The 21445-nt window shown below is 37.6% G+C and overlaps 1 long non-coding RNA gene across 1 annotated transcript in view; it reads left to right on the top strand.

The window, feature by feature from the left end:
* The window catches only part of LOC126471616 (uncharacterized), a 236302-nt gene extending 215340 nt beyond the window's left edge, over positions 1–20962 (top strand). The window contains exons 4-5 of the long non-coding RNA XR_007586350.1: positions 20460–20570; positions 20790–20962. This is a non-coding gene — a long non-coding RNA (uncharacterized LOC126471616). The remainder of the gene's footprint in view (positions 1–20459; positions 20571–20789) is intronic.
* Positions 20963–21445: the final 483 nt, after the last annotated feature.

Below are 21445 nucleotides of genomic sequence, written 5' to 3'. Positions count from 1 at the left end.
CAGTTCCAGATAAGTTTTATAGTCTGACGATAATTTATGGATTTTTAGTTTTAGCTTGACGATGTCCACTATGGAAAATGGTGGTTACTGTTATTCTGAAGAAGATTGGGTTATCCCAACTGAACCCTAGGTAAATTCTAGGTAAACGGTGCAACTGAGGCTGTTGGCTATTAAAATTAAAATTAATATTTATACAGTTGCTGACAGGGCTGTGAAATGTTGAAGATATTCAGATATTTTATATTTTTGCAATAATTTTGTTGCTTATAAAAGTCCCAGATGAAGGTAAATCATCAAAATTTGGCCCATTCACCACTAAATCCTTTGTTGAGTTTATTATACACCAAGATTGTGCTGAAGGACCAACATTATGGTTGATATTGCTAATTGAAAATGGAAGTCAGAAGTTAAGTATGCTATGATAGATATTATCTGTAGAATTATTTTATGTTATCTTTATTAAAGCAGAGTTTCAAATAAGAAGTTTTATTCAGTCAGTTTTATTGTGTACCATAACTGCCACATCACAGTAAGCAATGCTTTGATACATATTTGAATTTGCGAAATACGTTTTATTACTAACTTCAAAAAGTAGTTGTTCACTTGAAGTAATGACATCAAACAATGTTCTGTTTTCCATGCTTGCTCAGTTGGACAGCAGAGTAAGTATCATTGGCAAGTAGTTTTGTTGCAATAATACTACAGTTTGTGGTTATAATTTTGTTTTTATTCTGAGGATCTGAGTTCTGACTCTCTATATAAATATCACATTACATGCAAGAACTCAGTAGGATCTATTGCACTTTTCTTAAGTACTTAAGATATTTTGTAATCAATATTTCAAAATCAAGTTTTGACTATTTGTAAAAGCCATACTTCTCTGTAACAGTAACCTCTGGGAATGAATTATGATAATATTTTAGTGGATTATGAGTTCTTTTGCCAGTTTCCATATTTCTTGGCACATTCTGTGCCTGTCACAAGTGAGGTCACTTGGCAGCTGTGTGCCAAAGCAGGAAAACAACACTGCTGACCGATGCACTAGTGTTTGCCAATACAGTGCAGGCAGTAGAACCTGATCAAGTCCAGTGTTTACATTAAAACTCCAGTCATAGCAGAACCAAGTAAGGGCCTAATAAATTCTTGATTGAGTTAGATATCAACTGTATTACAACTGAATTCAAGTTGAATACATTGTAGTTTATTTGATTAAGAAAGAAACCTATCAACATTTGTGCTCTCCCTATCTACAGGTGCCACAGTAGCAGGTTATTTGATATAGCTGGTAAACGATATTCTTATGAGGGCAAAATACCATGTAGGAAAAATACAAGATTGTGGAACGACAAATAACTTTGTTGGTCATAAATTTGCTGTTGGCTGTAAATTTTTTGAATTAGATTCATTTGCCACGTTTGATTTTCAAATATTCAGTGAGGTGTACCTGGCAACCAGCTCAACACTGTTCCTTCATTTTGAATCATTGTAAGAGAATTATAAGCACTTATTCTAAACAACAATGGGCAGGGCCAATTATTTTGAAGTGCACATTTCACTCAAGAAGTCTGCTGTGCCTAAATTTTGTCACCCACAGTTAGTTACATTCACAGTGAGTGATGCAGTAAAAGCTGAGTTAGACAAGTTACAGGAATTGGGGGTAAGTGCATCAGTCTCAGCTAGTCCCATGGCCACTGTAAAGTAAGCAAATGAGTCCACCAGAATTTGTGGTGATTTTAAAGCCATACTTAATGTGCAAAGGGAAGATGAGATTTACTCAATCCCTTACCCAAGGAAACTTTCAGCAAAGTTAACATGATGGCAGTGTGGTTTAAATACTGATTGGAAGGATACATGCTTGCAGTTACCTCTAAATGCAGACACACAGAAAATACTAATAATAAATATGTCTTTTGGGACATTTTAATGCAAGAGGTTGCCTTTTGGAGTAGCCTCAGCAGCAGAAATTTTCCAAAGACGTGCAGATAACTAACTTTCAGTATTCTGAAGAGCATAAACTATATCAGTAACATTTGGGTGACGGGTTCTACTAGGGAAGAACTTCTGCAAAACTTACAAACACCATTATGACTGCTGGAGAACAAGCACAGTTGTAACCTAGACAGATGCAAGTTCTTTGTGCTGTCAGTGCAGTATTAGGAGCATCTGTTGAGCAGCAAAGGTATCATGCTGATTGCAAAGCATGTTGACTAAATCAACAACCTGCCAGCCTTAAAAAAAAACTTAAAATAATTGTAGTCTTTTCTTGGAGAAAGTGAACTGCTAAACTGCTACATGAAGTTCATTCACCAGGCAGCACACCTGACAAAGAAATGTGTTCTGTTTGTTTGGTCTCCCAAGTGTCACAAAGTACTCTTGCAGTTGAAAACACAGCCCAATGCTTAGTGACATTCACACCAGGCAAGCTCCTGAACCTTGCAACAAATGCATGACAATATGGGATTGGGGCCATCCTCTCACATAAGAAAGCTGATGGTACAGAGCAACCAATAGCTTTTGTGTCTAAGACACTCTCACAGATGCAGATACAGCCAAAATGTTCATAAATTAAGAAGGAGGTGTTGGCCATTTTGTAGGTCTTTAAAAAGTTCTGTGTTTTCCTGTATGGGAATAAGCTCCAATTACTTACAAACCAATTCATTTTTGGACCGCTGTACAGCATACAAATGCTGATGCATGATCACACTTCTCTGTCTGCCTAAGTTTGAGGTCCCCACATCTTAGTATCTGACAACAGATCTCAGTTTGTTTTAGCAGAATTTGAGGATTTCTGACAGTGCAGTGGACTATTGCACTTGATCACCATTCCTTTTCACCTGATATTGAACTGAAATGTGGAACAGATGGCCAAAACCTTCAAGGAGTAAATGAGAAAGACACTAGCATTGTTGCCTACTGATGAGGCCTTAACAGCATTTATTGCCACATATCGGTCCATCCCAGTCAATGGACAAGCCCAGTTGAAGTGCTGTGTGGGCACTGGCTACACACACTCCTAGATCTGCTGCATACTGCCCTGTGGACTCCAAGCCCAAGTTACACGTCCACTACCAGCACAGTGGCACTATGTGGGCTCACATGCTTGGCCAAAAGATGGGATGGGCACCAGGCATCATTCTAGGCCATGCAGCAGCTCGTGATTTGTCACTGGAACCAATTGTGGCTGTGACATATGCAGGGGTCCTCCTCTCTCTTTGAGCTAGCACTGGTGGACTTCCAACCCCACCATTATCAGTTAGCATGTTTTAGGCCACCCCCACTGACAGCCAGCACCTCTAGTTTTGTACCCTGGACACAGCCATAGTGCCATACAACCTGTGTCCACACTATCATTACCAGTAGTAGGAGCAGCCAACTACTGAATTGATGCAGGGCTGGCATCCCATGGAGGGTGAATTATTTCCTCCAATACTGCAGTCACAGATAGTCTCAATGTCTCGGCAGCAAACCACAGCCTCCAGTGGACCAGGTATCAAATGAATAACCAGTGGACCAGGCAGCAAGTGAGCAAGATGCCACAGGGATGGAAACCCCAGAAATTGAGACACCATTGGAGTCACAGGCAGTGCTACCCACCCAATGCTTCTCATTGCCCCAGTGGATGAAGCACAGATCTGCTGATTTCTGACCCTAATGTATAGGGGTAAAGATTGGCATGGGGCAAAGATCATATTGTGTCTTAAAAGTGCCTCATTGTTCATAAAAATGGTAGAGTTATGTGATCAGGAAGCCAGTATGGTGCACATCTTAGTCAGGAAATTTTGTGTGTCTATGGCCATGCGACTTATAATTATGAGGTAAAGCATATTTTCACACATGTCAACGTTACAGTTGTCAGCATTCAGTATCTTATGTGTTAGAGTCCTGATATAAATTATTTTATGAACTGTAACAAAAAAGTCTTGGCTTGATGCCACTGACAGTGGCACCTATAAATGAGGCATGTCTGATGAAGGAAAATGGCACATCTTTCAGGGAAATTGGTTGCACACTTGGTTATGATGAATCCACAATTAGGCAGCAATTGAAAGCTGGCAGAGATCTGGAGTTTCTGGGCCATTTTAAACATGTATTTATGCCAGAGGTAGAACAGGAATTGTTTTATGGCTTGATCTTAAATTTCTATCCTATCTTACCTTTGAATATGCAGAAAGGAATGGAAAATCTCATCCATTCTCATAAAGAACAAAATTGCCAAGAACTGACTGTGAAAGAGAGTTCACAAAGAGAAATCATCTGTCCCTGAGAGCCTGAAGAAAAATCAGTATTGCTAGGACTATGGGTTTCAATAAACAGCAGGTAGATCTGTATTTTCAAACTTTGATAGAATTCATTAGAGTGTATGATTGTCAACCAAATCAGATGTCTGACTGTCAAAAATGTTTAAGCTGAGCAAGGTAAAACAGTGATGCGGTATGAGTGCTGCAGGATATTGTCTTCCAACATTTTTCATATTTTCTTGGAAAAGACCGAATCTAATCCTGATTTAAGCTGTCCCAACTGGACCTGGGATGGCTGTGACTGATTCAGGTACGTGAACACAGATACATTTCTTGTGTTTTTGAAGCACTTTGGGAAGCATGTCAATCCAACAGAAGACAACCCATTCTTGCTGATACTAGGTAACTCATGCTTTTCAGAAATATGCAAATATGAAAAAAAAGCCACTAAAGGGTTCAGAGTGACAGGAATTTCCCCAGCTGATGCCAGTATCTTCACCAAAGAATATTTATTGCCAGCTGAAGTGACAGATCAAGAGGAAGCAGATGCAGCTGACAAGAACGATCATGATGTACAGCTACTCAATGTATTTGAAGTCAGTCCAAGTCCTAACAATAACAGTGCTCTCCCTGAAGAATCAGCTGGTGCTTCTGATTCAGAAAGTAATCAGGATGGGCCAACGGCACAAATCCCTGAACCTGCCTCTGTACCTTTCAATGAGCAATTTTAACACTCTCCAGCTAGGCCTTCAAATGATATTCAGCAAACTACAACTGTGATTCCACCAGGTGATACCATTCCATCTCCAAAAATTTCAGTTAAAAATAAATGTAGGGGCAGGGGTCTCAAATCTACGCTACTTACATCCATACCAAATAAAGAGAGATTGAAAGAAGAGACAAAAGAAAAGAGTTATCAGGAAAAGGAAAAACGTGGGAAGAAAACTCAGAGGTGCATTTTCTGGCCAAATGTGTGACCTCAAAAAAAGAACTGTAGAAGTTGAGTCTTGTAGTGAATCAGACTCCAGAATGTCATTTGATGGAAGCAGCGAGTATCCAGAAAACCTGTTTGAAGATGAAACAGACAGTAATAGTACATACTCAAAGATCTCCATGCTGGTGACTTTGCTGTGTTTAATGTCTACTGAAAGACTAAAATCACGTTCCATCTCTGTGTTGCTAAAGTGACAGCTCATCTGCATGATGGCTACATCATTAGTGATATATTGGTGAGAATCGCATCATCTGGGGAGTTCCCGTGTAAAATATATTCCCCCCAGTTCAAAGCAGTTCTGGACATTTTCAAGATAAAATTACTTTTTATGATCTGAGTGAACTTGGGCAATCCTTATAGTAATGTTAAAAATGATGTTGTTTGTGATCATGTGTTATTTCTTTAAGACACTCATGTTCAGAAAAAAATAGAATACTTGGATCAACTATTCACAGGACATGTATATTAGTATGTTCTGCAGAAATGTTTAGCATTTCAGTCACCTCGGTTCAGGATGTGTCCTGTTACCTAATAGGCACAGGGTCCACCATGGGCTCTGATAACTTGTTCCATGTGTGATGGCACTGATGTATATAAGGTATGAATTGCATCTTGTGGCATACCCATCCACGCTGTGTTCACTTGGTTCCAAAGTTCATCTGTGATTGGGTCACAGCGTAGCATGTGACGTTTCACCATGTCCCATACCTTTTCGTTGGCGACAAGTCTGGTGATCTGGCAGACCAGGGCAATAGGCTGACACCCTGTGACACTAAGAAGGCACGTGTTCCTGCAGCATAATGTGGGCATGCGCTGTCTTGCTGAAAAATGGTGTCTGGGGTGTTGTGCAGAAAGGGTATGGCTAGGGCCACAGGGTGTTATTTGCATAGGTCACACTGATCTTAGTGTCTTGAACATGCATCAGCTGTGATTTGTGGCTGTGCCCAATAGCACCTCTCACCATAAGGCCATGAGTTGGCACTGCATGTCTTGTGCAAATGCAGTCACTGTCTGCAGCGAACCATCATTTTTAAACAAACAGAACCTGGATTCATCCAAAAACACTATGTGATGCCATTCCTATCCCAGTAATGTCATTCCATACACCATTGCTGTCTAGTATGTTTCTGCACGTTCGTCAAAGATAGGCAGAGAAGTGGACGACATGCATGTAACCCATGTCGTAATAAACACTGATGAACTGCCACCCCTAATAGTGTATGATGTGTTACAGTGTTCCACTGCTATGCCAGAGACAAGGAGGATGCAGATCTGTCCTGCAATGCCATTTGGATGAGGTGTCGATCTTCTCGGGGAGTGTCTGGGTGGTACAACCTGACCCATCTCATCTGTTCTGTGGCCTTCTGTGAACCATTCTGCACACACCCATTGCACTGCCGAAACACTTCATCCCATATGAGTAGCAATTTCCTGGATGGATGCATGGATGCATCACATTCTCTCATGCCAAAAATGCACCCTCTTTCAAACTCACTGATTTGATGGTACAGATTGTGCATACATCTGCCAGGCATCCTGCACGTCTACTTAAGTCACTCTAATCAATTACTTTTGGTTTATAGTGACAATGAGAGCTGCAGGCACATTTTACTGGTAGACGGTGTTGTGTCACAATATTGATGTTGATCTTGAACCCTTGAGCCGACATGGTTCAAATGCTAATCATTTCTGCAGAACATACTAATGTACATGTCCTGTGAATATGAGCATCATATCTGTAGTCATTCAAGATGTTTTTTTTCTGAACAAGAGTGTATAATACATGAATTTACTCAGCTTTTAATTAATTTGTACAAATGTCCGTATCATAGATCTTTGCCCCATCTTGTGGAGCAAACATCCTCAGGAACTATTATTCAGAAAAAGTTGTATTCTACTTCAACCACAAATGTTCAATTTCTGTCAGTAGCCTTAATATACCGCAGGTGTACAGGCTACATATTATTGCCCTTTCCATATTAACATCTGGGTTCTGCTTCTCAGAAAAAAATCAGAAGTAGAAATTGTGGGTCTTTGCCCCTGCATATGCTACATGCCTATTAAAGGAGGTAGGGCTTTAGTATTGTTGCTCATTCAAACACTGAAGTTGAGATGAACACACAAGCATTGGCCATCCTGAATTGTATGGTTTTATGGCCACACCACATGTGGTGTGGACACCATGCCCATTGGCAAGACCCTCTGGTAGCACAGGCAATGAGGGAAGTCACCAATGGTACTGTTTGCACACAATGACATGTTACTTCTTGGTTATTTTTCTTGGTTTGCCATTTAAGTTCTGTTAACAATTCTTGGCTTCATGTTCAAATTCCTTTCAGTTTGTGCTTTCTGATTTGTGTATGGTTATCCACCATCCGTGTGGTCTTTCTTAGCCACTCACAATTTTCCATAGCAACTACCTAGTGGCATTTCCCCACCTGGGTAGTGTGTTACACAACTTTTTTTCTAGTTTTTACCAATACTATCTCCTGCAAGAAGAAGGAAATTTGTTTAAAACATCCTGCATAAATCCTGCTCTCTTGTAATTGTCCATATTGTGTAAAGTGTAATGACACTTTATATATTTACTCATAACACAAGTGATTGTGTTTGTATACAGATTATGAATAAAATTTTGAGCTGAGTTAACTGTTTTCAGCAGGGTGATGAAAATTTTGAATAGTTAAAAGTTGGACATACAGAAAAGCCATAGCTCATATGCAATAAAGGGTTGTGAAACAATGCCACAATATGATGAAATTATGAGTTATTAGCAATTGAAGGACTGGAAAGTTATGCACAACAAAATGTGGAAACATGTCTCATGAGTATCTTATACTTTGTGGAAGTACTGGCTATCTATATCCAATCTTTTTAGAGAAGAAAATAAAATGTTAAATTTTTCTGCTGATAATGATCACTAGCTAATGTTTTTTTTGCATTAGTATACAAGTTCCCTCATATTTACCTGTTTTCATAGCATTCTTGTAGACCTACTAACCCAGAACATGTTGAATTTTCTTGATATACAAATTACTTGTTCCTTGATCCAAACATTTTTATCCAACATTTTTTTAGTTACAGACACATCCATAAAACTTGTTCTTTGTTGGAATAGTTCCTCATTTGACCTCACTCCATACTTCCCTGCCCCATATCAAATCCATACGAGATCAGGAATCAGAACAACAACTTTCATGCATGAATTATGCATGTCACTCAGCAAACTTTATTGACATTAGCATCTGGCATTAACCACTGTACCTAAAATGAGCAAATATACATTTTAATTAATACAAAGCTCATCAGTAATTTTAATGTGTGAAACATTGTACACATAGACTACAGAAAAGCCCCACATACACTGAAATACATCAGAACATTTTGAGGAATCTTGACAGTATGGCATCACTCAGCATAACATTTTAACAGTTTCTGCCCTATCAGTCATGAAAGTATCAAATAACCATTATGCATCTATCATTTTTCAGTTAAATACACAAATTAGCATTGATCATATGGCTGGTGTTGCTTAAGGAGTAGGTATCAGGGTCTCATTATATATATATTTTTTCTTTCATGTTACAAACAACTTATACAACAGACTTTGTGATATTTTGGAACGTTTTTGAGTCTGTATTATCACAAGGTATATACCATATAAAGCACATATTGCATATGTTCAAAGTCGCTCACCTACGTAGACACTGGAGAGGTGAAATGTTCAGTACCACAAAATGTTAAAATATCTCTCTCACATAATGGCCTTATATTTGACTCTGTAGCATCTTTTATAGTTGGCTTATACTTTTTTCTGAGTAATTTTAGTAATGTAGAAGACATCATCTCCTGCATGAACATTTATGAATGAAAGAACTGTAGTTTGAGAGAATGTTAGCCTGTTTCATATTAATTTATGTTTTATAGTTCTTGTGTGATATGCACAAAAATGGCAGATAGTAAATATTCTATTTGCCAAACACCTTTGGAGGCAAACATATAAATATGACAGGAAGAGAACACTATATCACCAAAAGTAGTTTCTACTATTGAGGTTTCTTGCTGTAAACAGCAACTATACAGCCTCACCATAGGGCAAACTATGGCAAAATTGAAAGCAATGAAATTAGCAATGGTTTTGAATAATTTATTAATATAAACTATAAATTATTTAACTTGATTGGGAAGATGATGCTTAGCAATGTTTTCAAATATTCACTTGCACTGATCAACTCTCGAACAGTGATCTAGTCCAGAATCAAGTGAACGATAACTAAAAATGCTGTCTTGAGGTGCAGTGTTGATATTGTCAAACTAAGTGGCTAACTGTTGATAAACACTGTTGGAGTGGAGCTATTCATACAGTTATATCCATCTTTGGATGTTCACTTGGGAACTGTTTGTGTGATGTAAAATGGGAGGAGAACATGTCTGAGCTTTGTGTGCTCTTTATGTGATCTGACCATAACTATTTTTCATGTCCCTGGAGGCTGGCCTTGCTATGTGGTGTCACTATCTGTGTATCGGTGTGCACCATACCTTTTGGTGGACACAGCAGAAAAGAAGGAGTGTGGGGTATAAAGTGAGATCAGTGGTGAAGTCACTACAGTGAGAGCATAAGCACCAATTGGGCAAGGATGAGCCAGAAAATTCGCCATGGTCTTTTCAAAGGCACCATCTCAGAATTAGTCTTACATGTCAGCAAATGGGAAAAATGAAGAACAGGTTCTCTAAAGAGGTGGCACAACAAAAACATCTGGTCAGGACATTTTGCTAAAAAGGAAAGGAAATACTTATATTTTGACAACCTCTTGTTTTTAGTACCATCATTCAAACAGTATTGCACAACAGGCTATAATCAGCAAAGAGAAAGCCACCGATAGCGAAAACCTTCTGATGGTATTCTTATAACTCAAAATTTATTTTGTAAAAGTAGCCCTTATTTAGTATTTTGTTGACAAGCAAATGAACCCCAAACTTTGTACTTCTCTTATGTCTAATTTTCCAAGCTCTGGCAAGTAAAGTTCAGACAAAACAGTATTGACAAAGTCCATATTGAAACTTAATAATGTTCTGCACACTGGTATGTATTTTCCCTCTTCCTCTGGGGGAAAAGCATCATACAGCATTGAAATTGTTTAGTACAGTGCCATAGTGCACAAACTCATACTTTTTTCCTTCATGTGAGAAAACACTATAGACTAGTGCACAACTAACCTTAAGAAGCACATACCATGAAATGTATGTTTCCATGGTGTCATCCCAGGGACAAGTGTTATGGGTCTCACATGTGTGCCAGATTAACAGATGGTGAGCATCTATCTACATGCTGAATTTGACCCACCTCTAGACAGGGCACTAAAATATTATTTCTGTGTCCACTCATTGTGGTCAATACACCACACTCACTGAAACAAGTGATCCATCTGTGAGGGGGAAATTCAAGTGGCAGGTTGCTCTGCATAGAGAGCCTCTCTCAAGAATGATGATACGAAGTTAGGTAGCAGATGTGTGTCCCAGAAGATTATGCAGTGTCTCTACACAGAGCTGGTGCTTTACTGATTGGACATCATAGGGAACTTGAGGTAAGATACTGATTCTGGCACTAGGTTATGGCATGTAGTCAACAATATCTGTACAAAATATTTGACCAGGTGAATGTCTTCAACTGAGAAATATATTTATAGAACAGAAATCCACTTCAGCTGTCACTAATTTTCTTAATTTATTCCACAATCAGTTTTGAAGCTTAAACCTTTATCTTCAGGTGTCATCAAATAATTTGGGAACAGCCTGCCTGAACAACATGATGGGTAAGTCTATGTCGTGCTGTCCAGGTATGCACTGAGGTTTCCAATCCTATGCTCCCATGTGTCCATGTGTTGATTGATGTGGGTGAGATCCCCCTCCCGTGACTGATTGACCCAAGCACATTTATGTTCCCATAATTATTTTGTGGCACCTGAAGATGAAGCTTTATGCTTCGAAATCAGTCATGGAATAAATTATGAAAATTATTGGCAACTGAAGCATATTTTTTATTTTGTAAATGTTTGTATTGCTGTCCAATGTATTGTCCTTCCTGGAAACTTCTCCATGGCTGTTAAATAATGGGTGCTGACTGTGGCCTGCCACTAATCTACCAATGAAACAATCACAGTTAATTCCAGCCAACTGTGTTTGCTGTACCATTATGCTTCATTGTGTCAAACAAGCACAACACATAAACAGAATCCTGATATCCAAGATTTCAGTCCATGAAATATGCTTAAATAGTTAATATGATAGCACATTGTCCACAAGAGCCAAGGTGGATTCACCACACAATTCCTAATTTGTCATATATAAACAATACAGCATGTACTTTCCAAAGAGTAAAAGAGTTCTTACTCATTGACAACCCTGAGGCTGAGATTAAGCTACACTCCCTGCTACATCCTTTCTCTCAGAGGTGCTACTCTCACAGCACTGTGAGGAACCTCTGCAGGGTTTAAATAAAAGGGAGAAGCTCATTATAAGCTGAAGAACTGAGTCAGTCTGTGAGACGTAACTTGATGGCATACTCTGTAGTGCACTGCACACAAAATGCTGGGATATAGGGTCAAATCCTGTCCAACAAACAGTTTTACGTTATTTTTATAAAATCAATGCAGCATATACACTGCAACAAGGAAAAAATTTCTTTCTAAACAGTACATTCTTAAACCATGTATATAAATGTCATTCATTGATAATTAACAATGTAGCCATGTGAATAATAGGCAAATGGCAGTTGATAAATCACGACTAAACAGAATAAGTGAAAAATAATAGTGTTTCCAAAGTAATTGTTTTCTCCTAATTCCGTTACCTTTATTACACTATTTTTAAGTGTGAAAGGATTACAGAAAATTAACAACAGCTAGAAATGTTTTAATGCAACTTACAGATATCATTTTTGGGCACTTATTTTCTCTTGTAACTTAGGCCTTGATTTGTTCTACATCCTTCAGATTTCCTTTTTGTGGTGTTATCTACAAGTTATAATGTATGCATGTATGTATATCACTGTCTTCAGTGACAAGTTATTGATTTGTAATATATGAGTAAAACCTTTATTTTATTTGACCTAAGTGTCAAACATTATAATTACCATACTGTACAGTAACTTTTCTACCAAAAGAAGTTGAACAATATTATATAAGAATGTGTTTGCCCAGAACAATGAATCAGAGTGTGTTAAATTTACCTCCTCAAAATAACTTTATAAAATAAATAAGAAAGTCATTTTTAATATAACTGAAAAATCCTTTTTTTCATGCTGCACTCCTGAAAAGAACTGTGGCTCTGTAAGTATTAGCTGTGCCATAATTTTCATTATGATTTTGCAATTTCACTCTTGTTAACATAGAAATTTTTAAATTTGTTAGTGCCAGCCGCTGTGGCCGAGCGGTTCTAGGCGCTTCAGTCTGGAACCGTGCTGCTGCTACGGTCGCAGGTTTGAATCCTGCCTTGGGCATGGATGTCTGTGATGTCCTTAGGTTAGTTAGGTTTAAGTACTTCTAAGTCTAGGGAACTGATGACCTCAGATGTTAAGTCCCATAGTGCTTGGAGCCATTTGAACCATTTGAAATTTGTTGGTACACGTTTCTTGTCTTTTAATTTGGCATATATGGGGGGCGGGGGGTGACAAAAATATGGAAACACCAAAGAACAACACATTACCATGCCTAATATGGTGCAGGAAAGCTTTTGGCAATCAAAACAGCTTCCAGCCATCTTGGACTGGATGACTGGATAAAGACAGTTTCTGTGTAGATTTTGAGAGAATCTTATAGTATTCTCCGTGCAAAATAGCGGCAAGTTCACATAATGTTGATGGAGGTGGATGGTAATTGTGCACCCTTCTCTTCAACATAAACCACAAAGACTCAATAATATTGGGATTTGGTGACTGTGGTGGCCAGGAGAAATGCACTGATTCAGTCTTGTGCACACAAACTCAATCCTGAATGATGCAAACTTTGTGAATAGGGGCCCTATCATCTTGGAACACAGCTTCACCATTGGGGCACAAACATTGCACTTGATGAGCCAAAATGGTCACATAATCCTTAGCAGTAATGCGGCCTTGCAGAGTAGCCATGGAGCCCATTAGATACCATGATATGGGTGCCCAAATCATCATCAAACTCCCACCATGTTTCACTCTTGGGAAGTCAACTCAGCCAGAGCTTGGAAACAGTTTGAAACAAGACTCACCTGACCAAATGAAATTCTTTCATTGCTCCATAGTCCAGATTTTATAGCATTGGTGCCGTGAGACAGGGTTCACATGTGTGATATTCAGTTCTGCAGTGACTTTTGCAGCTGTCATCCTCTTAATTCTCCTCATGATCACTTGTCATGATTACTCAACACACACTTTCTCCTACATTCTCTTAGCAGATGATATTTTTCCACTTTCCCTGTATGTGGTATAAATCTTCCATATGGTACCTCGTAAAGCACCAAATATTTTGGCTACCTTGTTTGTGGAAGCATCCATCATACGAGCACTAACAATTTGAACATGTTTGAATCCTCTTAGCTCTGACATAAGGCACACACAACTACACAGAACACTGTTTTGATCATTACTGACACTTGGAACATTAGACAGGTACCATTCATGGTTAAATACAACAGCACAAACCAGAAGGTTTGGCTAGCATTTGCATTCATGTTCAAACATTCATTCCTTGTGGTGTGTCCAAATTTTTGTCCAGCCATTGTAAAATCACTTTGCTATTTCTAAGTTTTATTATGAACGTTCTTTGTGCAAGTTTTTGCTATAGCATAAATTTAATAAGCGTAGAAAAGGCAATTACCAAGAAGGTTGTATGTTGGCAGCAATGTTCTTGCAAATTAGTCGAGTTGTTTTTATCTATGGAGCTATGTACACATGGAAGAATGTATATGTTTGACTTTCTTCCATCAGAATTATCATTTTTCACATTATTGTAACCAAAGTAGTCATCAATACAAACACTTGCTTTAAATACCTGAGTGATTTACTATACTCACTGGAGTCCTTGCCTTCCTTTAACCTGAGAATGGGCTTGTCTGATTATCAGTAGGCTGTCCTGCAGTTTAACATGGAATCTTAACCACAGAGAAACTTGGATTTTGCCCCGTACACCCAACAGAATCACAGTTGAAAGCCATATTAATAGTCAGGAAAAAAAAGCCCTAGGACTTTGGACGCACAACAATATGACACTGGTAGTCTTGCATTTATCATCAGCTATATGTAATGCAATTATAAGTTCTCTGTGAGATTGAAATCAGGTAAATATGGGTGTCATTCCACATAACCAAGGCCATGTTCTTAAAACCACTCTTGCACAGAATGTACATTAGGTTTCGTCTCAAATGGTACTACTAATGTTTTCGTAAATACTGCAACAGTCAAGATCCCATATCAGTAAATAAGATTGAAATATTGGAAATCAGTCTTCCATTCCTTTCAGGAATGCAATTTCTTGCTACACAAACATAATCAACACTCAAGGCTTGCTCTATGTATGTCATACATAATGGGGCAACAGTTTCATTCACATGATACCAAACACACACCTAGGGCAAATGAAGAATATGATGCCAAACCGACAGGCCATTTTTCAACTCTCAGTGAAAAAATACATACTTGTTGATTTATTTGGAATCTCTGTGAGTAATCTGGATAAGACATAAGTGACTTTCTAGACATCTGCTGGAGAAATGCATACATGACTGTGTTCCACAGCATACTTTAATAGTCACTATCTGATGACAGACCAGTCCTATTGCTATGTGCAGCCAAATACACAGGCTGGATAGGAAAGTATAATTTAGTGAACAATCAGTGTATTTTGAATAATGATCTTATCATTCACTGTGCATATGAGTATGTTTGCATAATTGTACTGAATCTTTTCTATGGGGTTAAACAAGGGAAGAAATTGAATAAACGCTATATAAAAACATGAATTATGCTGGATCTAGCAGAGAGCAGCTACTTGACCCAAATGTCATAAACCCATTCAAGAAAAATACTGTTCTGTAAGGCGTATTGCTTATTCTCAAAAAATCAGCATCAAAATTTTGATCACTCTCTCCCTCCCTCACTTCCTCATTCACCCCCCCCCCCCCCCTCCAAACAACCCCTTCTCTCTCTTATGAACATTCAGCGAATAAAAGTAAATAGCATCACATAATGAGACTCTTCACATAATGAATTTCACGGTGTCGATGGCAACATCCCTGGTTTAATTCCCAAAGGATGTCCAATAACAATAAAAATTCCTGTAGGGATAATATATAAAATAAAGCAGAGGCAACCACTCACCTATAGCTGTGTGATGTGTTACATGCAGACACATGCAGTTGAAATAGTATTTTACAACTGTTGAGTTCTTGCTCTATCTATAGTAGAATTACACACATTCATCCACACAACCAGACAGACACCCAAATGCACATGGCTGTGGCCATGGTGAGTCTTACCCACCATGGTCATGTGCATGTGCATTTGGGTACCTGTGTGGTTGTGTCCATGAATGTATCTACTTCTACTAGAGAAAGAGCAAGAGCCCAAAAGCTAGTCTAATTATGTTTCTATTGCTTGTTTCTATGTGCCACACGTTTCAGCTGTAGGAGAGTGTCTGTCTTTTCTTTATTTTACATATTAAAGGATGTGTAATATTCACACAGAAGGTATATAGTTTAGCCTTTTAGCCTTTAAGATGTACACATTAGCTTACAACAGGTGTTCAGTAAGTGACACACTAGCGATCACCACTGAAAATTCCAGTAATACATTCTTTTGGCAAAATTAAACCTGATGGTATGTATTTGATATTGGAACTATTTATGTTCTGAAATTAGTTATGCTCTAAAAGGTGAGGCAATAAAATTTGCTGTTTGGAAAATATTGTTTCCTCTATATTCAAATATACTCTGCCTGGCAAAAACAGTGATGCAGTCAGAAAAGGAAGAGAAAATGAAATGAAACTTCATGAATTGAAACTGAATGTGATTTCACTTCAGTGATCACAAAATAAGTCAAATTTTCAACCACTGATTTGATTGGGAAGGATGTCCTAATGACATTTCATCCTCTTCTGAGGCAACTTAGCCCACAATGGTCATAATTGATCCTTGACATCCTGGATATTGGCACTGGGACAGAAATGACATCTGAACTGGCCCCATACATATACTAGCCATGGGAGTACCTTGACATCACACAGACAGTTCATAGACACACCTGCCTCAATCAACCATCACCTGAAGTCAAACTCAATGGCTTCCCACACCATGACACTAAGAGTAACACCACTGTGTCTCTCCAAAACATGATGGTCATCTGGGTTAGTGTAGAACTGCAATTCATTGCTGAACTTGATGCGATTCCATTCATCAACAGTCCATGCTTCCTAGTTAAAACATCACTCCAAATGCAGCCATTTGTGTTATAATGTTAAGAGCAGCCTACACAAGGCATGGTAATTCTTTAGTCTGGTTGTACAAGAGTCAGTATTTCCTTAGAAGTGTCTTTGCAGAGACTGTATACAATGGAGGATCTGTCCAGCCATGAACAGTTCCACTAGATACATTTCTAGCCAATATATGATCAACTATTCTTCTAAACCAGGGCCACATGTCTTCTGCATGCTCCTGTCCAGAGCTAAATGTTTCATATTCTTTGAGATATGAGACTACTTCCACTTTAACAAGTTCACTGGACATATAAATCTTTTTATTTGTTTTATTTGCCCTTTGTACTTTGGTAAGCATTGTTGTTAAAACCATGACCTCATGGCCACTAGTACAAGTTTCAAACTGGACATTCTCAAAGAGGTCAAGACTATTTATTGCCATTAGATCTAATTTCATTGTTGGTACTATTGCCTAAGTGGCACTGATATCAATTTAAATGTAATATCCTCATAGAGGTGAAATCTACTTTTTGCCATTGTATCTGATATATTTCTATCACCGAGCGAGGTGGCGCAGTGGTTAGACACTGGACTCGCATTCGGGAGGACGACGGTTCAATCCCGCGTCCGGCCATCCTGATTTAGGTTTTCCGTGATTTCCCTAAATCGCTCCAGGCAAATGCCGGGATGGTTCCTTTCAAAGGGCGCGGCCGACTTCCTTCCCCATCCTTCCCTAATCCGATGAGACCGATGACCTCGCTGTCTGGTCTCCTTCCCCGAAACAACCAACCAACCATATTTCTATCATTATTGGACTTCTGAATTATCTGTTCCAAGTTGGCTTCAGATTGGCTTTGTTTGTGAGGTACACTTTCCTAAAACTCTCCCAAAAATTGACCATTTGCCTTTCCTGTCATTATATGCTCATTTCATTTGATTTCACTTTGTAATGTTATATCTAGATATTTAATCAATGTGATATTGTCATGCATTTTTTAATGTTACATGATTATTTTTCCTACACTCTGCATTAACTTACAGTTTTCTAGATTTAGAGGAAGCTGTCATTCATCATAAAAAGAGATTTTCCCATAGACTACAGCATCAGCAGCAATTGCAAACTGATGCACACCCTCTCCATCAGATCATTTATATATAGAGAGAACAAGAGCATTCCTATTACACTTCCCTGGGACACTCCTGAGCATACTCTTGTCTCTTTTATGATCACGTGCTGCTGAAGGCAACATACTGGTTTACATCACTTAAGAAGTTTTCCAGCCAGTCACATATCTGTGAACCTATTCAGTATGCTTGAACCTTTGATAAAAGTCTGCAGTGGGAGGAAAAAGGAACATAAATGCTATCAGAGAATTTACAGAAAAAATAAGCACATCACTAGACCAGGGTACAAAAATCTCAGGAATATTCTGTGATCTAACAAAAGCCTTTGACTCGGTGAACCACTCATTATTACTTCACTAACTGAAGAGCTATGGGATCGAAGATATTGCATTACAGTGGTTCAACTCTAATGTGACAGAAAGGAAACAAAGAGTTATTTTAACATCAAATTCAGTTAACTACCACTCTGAAAGGAAAACAATTTCCCATATATAAGTGATTTACCATTAAATATTTATGCTCATTCAGTCTTGTTTGCAGATGACACCTCAGTCCTGATAGAAAACAATAGAAAAGATTCCAGATAGTATAGAAACTGTTCTGGGGAAACTGGATTCCTGGTTCCATAAAAATGGTCTCAAGCTCAGTGTCACTAAGACCCAGATAATGAAATTTGTCTTTAAATTGTCAGCAATATGTTCTGTACAAATAGCCCATAATAATCAACTGATGACAGATGTGAGCCATGTGAAATTCTTGGGCCTAAACCTTGATAAAAGTTTAAACTGGAGACACATATAGGCTTCCTGGCAAATAAATTAAATTCCCTAGCTTTTGCAATGTTTATTTTATCTGGTGCCGCTCATATGGACACAAGAAACACAGTCTAACCACAGTTATTTTGAATCTGTTATTCGGTATGGGATAATATTATGGGGAAACTCTAGAAGCAGCACAAGGTTACTAATTATTCAGAAGAAAATTATTAGAAACATGTGTGTTGCCCATAAAAATGAGTCATGATGCCCATTGTTCAAGAAATTAAAAATACTAACAATTATTTCATTGTATATTTTTGAAATTTTTATTTTTGTATATAATAATCAACATAATCTTGAAAAGTTCCGTTTTAAGCATAGCTATGGTACTTGTCACAAGGAAAACTTCAAATTTCCTTTGCATCACTTAAAGCTATATGCTCAGACACCACTGTACATGGGGCTAAAAATATATAACAAATTAAAAGGAAGAAACATCTTAACAACAGACCTTGGTTCGCTGAAAAATTTACTCTAAAATATTTTAATAGAGAAATGTTACTACACCATTGAAGAATTCATGGAAGACAGTCTGACACTTTGATCAATAAAAATCTATAGCTAATATTGCAGTGTTGTCTGTGTATAACAAAGGAAATTGGTAAGCTGTTAATTTATAGTAAATGTAGTGTTGTATTTATTGGCATTATTCTTAAAATAGTGTAAAAAGAATTTCTGTAGATCATTATAAATTATATTTTTGGTAAACTTGATGTGTCTCCTGTACAACACATCATATGATCTGTACAATGTACGTAATGAGACTAATAAATCACATTTTACATTTACACTGTGTCAAACACTTTCCATCAATCTAGGGACATGAACCTGCCTGTTGCCCTTCATCCATGGTTCACAGGATGTTATACAAGAACAGAGCATGCTGAGTTTCATAGGATTAATGCTTTCTAAATCTGTGCTGATTTATGGACAGAAGCTTTTCCGTTTCAAGGAAATTTATTATATTTAGATTTCTGCAGCATACTGATGTTAAGGCTATGGGTCTATAATTTTGGGAGACAGTTCTTTTATCTTTCTTACATACAGGAGTCACCTGTGGTTTTTTTCTAGTCATGTGGGCTTTGTGCTGGATGAGAGATTCATGAAGAATGAAAGTTAAGTAAGGAGCCACAGAGAAGTCTCGTAAAACTGAATTGGTATTATGTTACAACCTGGTGACTCATTTGTTTTCAACTCTTTCAGTTACTTCTCAATGCCAGAAATGCCTATTTCTATGTCCTCCATACAGGAGTATGCATGACAGACTGTATGTTTCTATGATCATCCTGTGTGAATGAGTTTTTAAACACAAAATTTAAGACTCCAGCCTTTATTTTGCTGTCTTCTGTTGCCACACCAGACTGGTTGATGAATGATAGGATAGAAGCTGTGGACCTGCTTAGTGATTTTACATAGGACCAGAAACTTTGCAGCCTCTCAGCAAGATCCTTTGATAAGGTATGATAGTGGAAGTTGTATTCTTTGCTCATCCATCTTTTCATAGATGCGTGAATTTCTGCTAACTTTTATCTGACATCATTTCACCATTCTCTTTTGACCCAAGAGTGCAACAATCCCTGCATTTTGTGAATTTTGTTATTAAAACATGGTGGGCCTTCTTCATTCTTAGTCCACTTACTCAGCACATACTTCTCCAGAGCACAATTTACAATAGTTTAAACTTTGACCATAATTTCTCTATGTCCATCATATTATAACTACATGATGTCCACTCACTTTCTAAGTAGGGTGCTAATGACTGCTTATCTGCTTATAATAATGACAATAACAAAATTATATGTTATTTTACTAAGTCATGATAATTTTTGCAAATTTTTTTCAGTTCAATATGGGAAAAAAGTTTGGCCGCTACTCATGGCTTAGGTCAGCAGATTCAACCAGAAGGCGTGTGGAATTTTACTTAGCTAGCCAACAACGCCTTGCACAACAAAAGGTAACACTACCTTAAAATACAAAAATAATTTCATTCCAGTTAAAATATTTCTATTTTTAGTTACATTTGTAGAACAATTTCAATTAAATTTTGTGTTACAAATAAAAAAGTGAAAACTATCACCATCTTGGGTCTTTCAGTTGATATATTTTTATGACACATATTACTGGCAATCAGAAAAAACAGACAATATTTTAAAAGCAAGTTCCTTTTTTTCAGCTTCCAGGAGAGCGTGATGAATGGAGACCTTTCTATAATTAAATATGACTGGACATCACTATCCGATAGCTGATTATCAGGATATTTTTCCAAATCCTAAGAATGTGGGAAAATTCTTTGCGAGCACATTTCAAACATAATGTCATATCTAGTATCATAGAAAATAGTGTAGAGAAAGGCATAATTTTGATTAATTTACATAAATGTATTACAGTCTCATGATTTTAACCTAATTGTAAGTCAGTATATTTCTATTTGATTTGCATATTCCATTGGCTGTGTTAAAAAACATTGTAGATTGAGTTACTGAGTAATAATGAGCATCTATTTAAGTGTGAGTATTTTCATATGTGTGAGACTTTTCAGCAAAACATTTTGCATATTAAAATTACATAAAAATAAAATTATGTTTATTTTATTTTATTTTCATATTTCTTTTTTAAATATGTCTATGGCTGTCATAATTAATGTCAAAAATAGTACACAAAATGTAATCAGATCTGCTATTAACAGTACTTTAACAAAATGAGATTGTTTCACTATATTATGTCAGTTTCCCCATACACAAGACATCCACTTCCTATGATCCTTCCACATAATTAGTCTAGTAGCACACCCATATTGTTATAGTGACTAACAAGACAAAAGACAACATT

Source organism: Schistocerca serialis, chromosome 3, assembly GCF_023864345.2.
Source record: "Schistocerca serialis cubense isolate TAMUIC-IGC-003099 chromosome 3, iqSchSeri2.2, whole genome shotgun sequence".
Classification (NCBI taxonomy): Eukaryota; Metazoa; Arthropoda; class Insecta; order Orthoptera; family Acrididae; genus Schistocerca; species Schistocerca serialis.
This window is presented reverse-complemented; position numbering and strand designations above follow the sequence as displayed.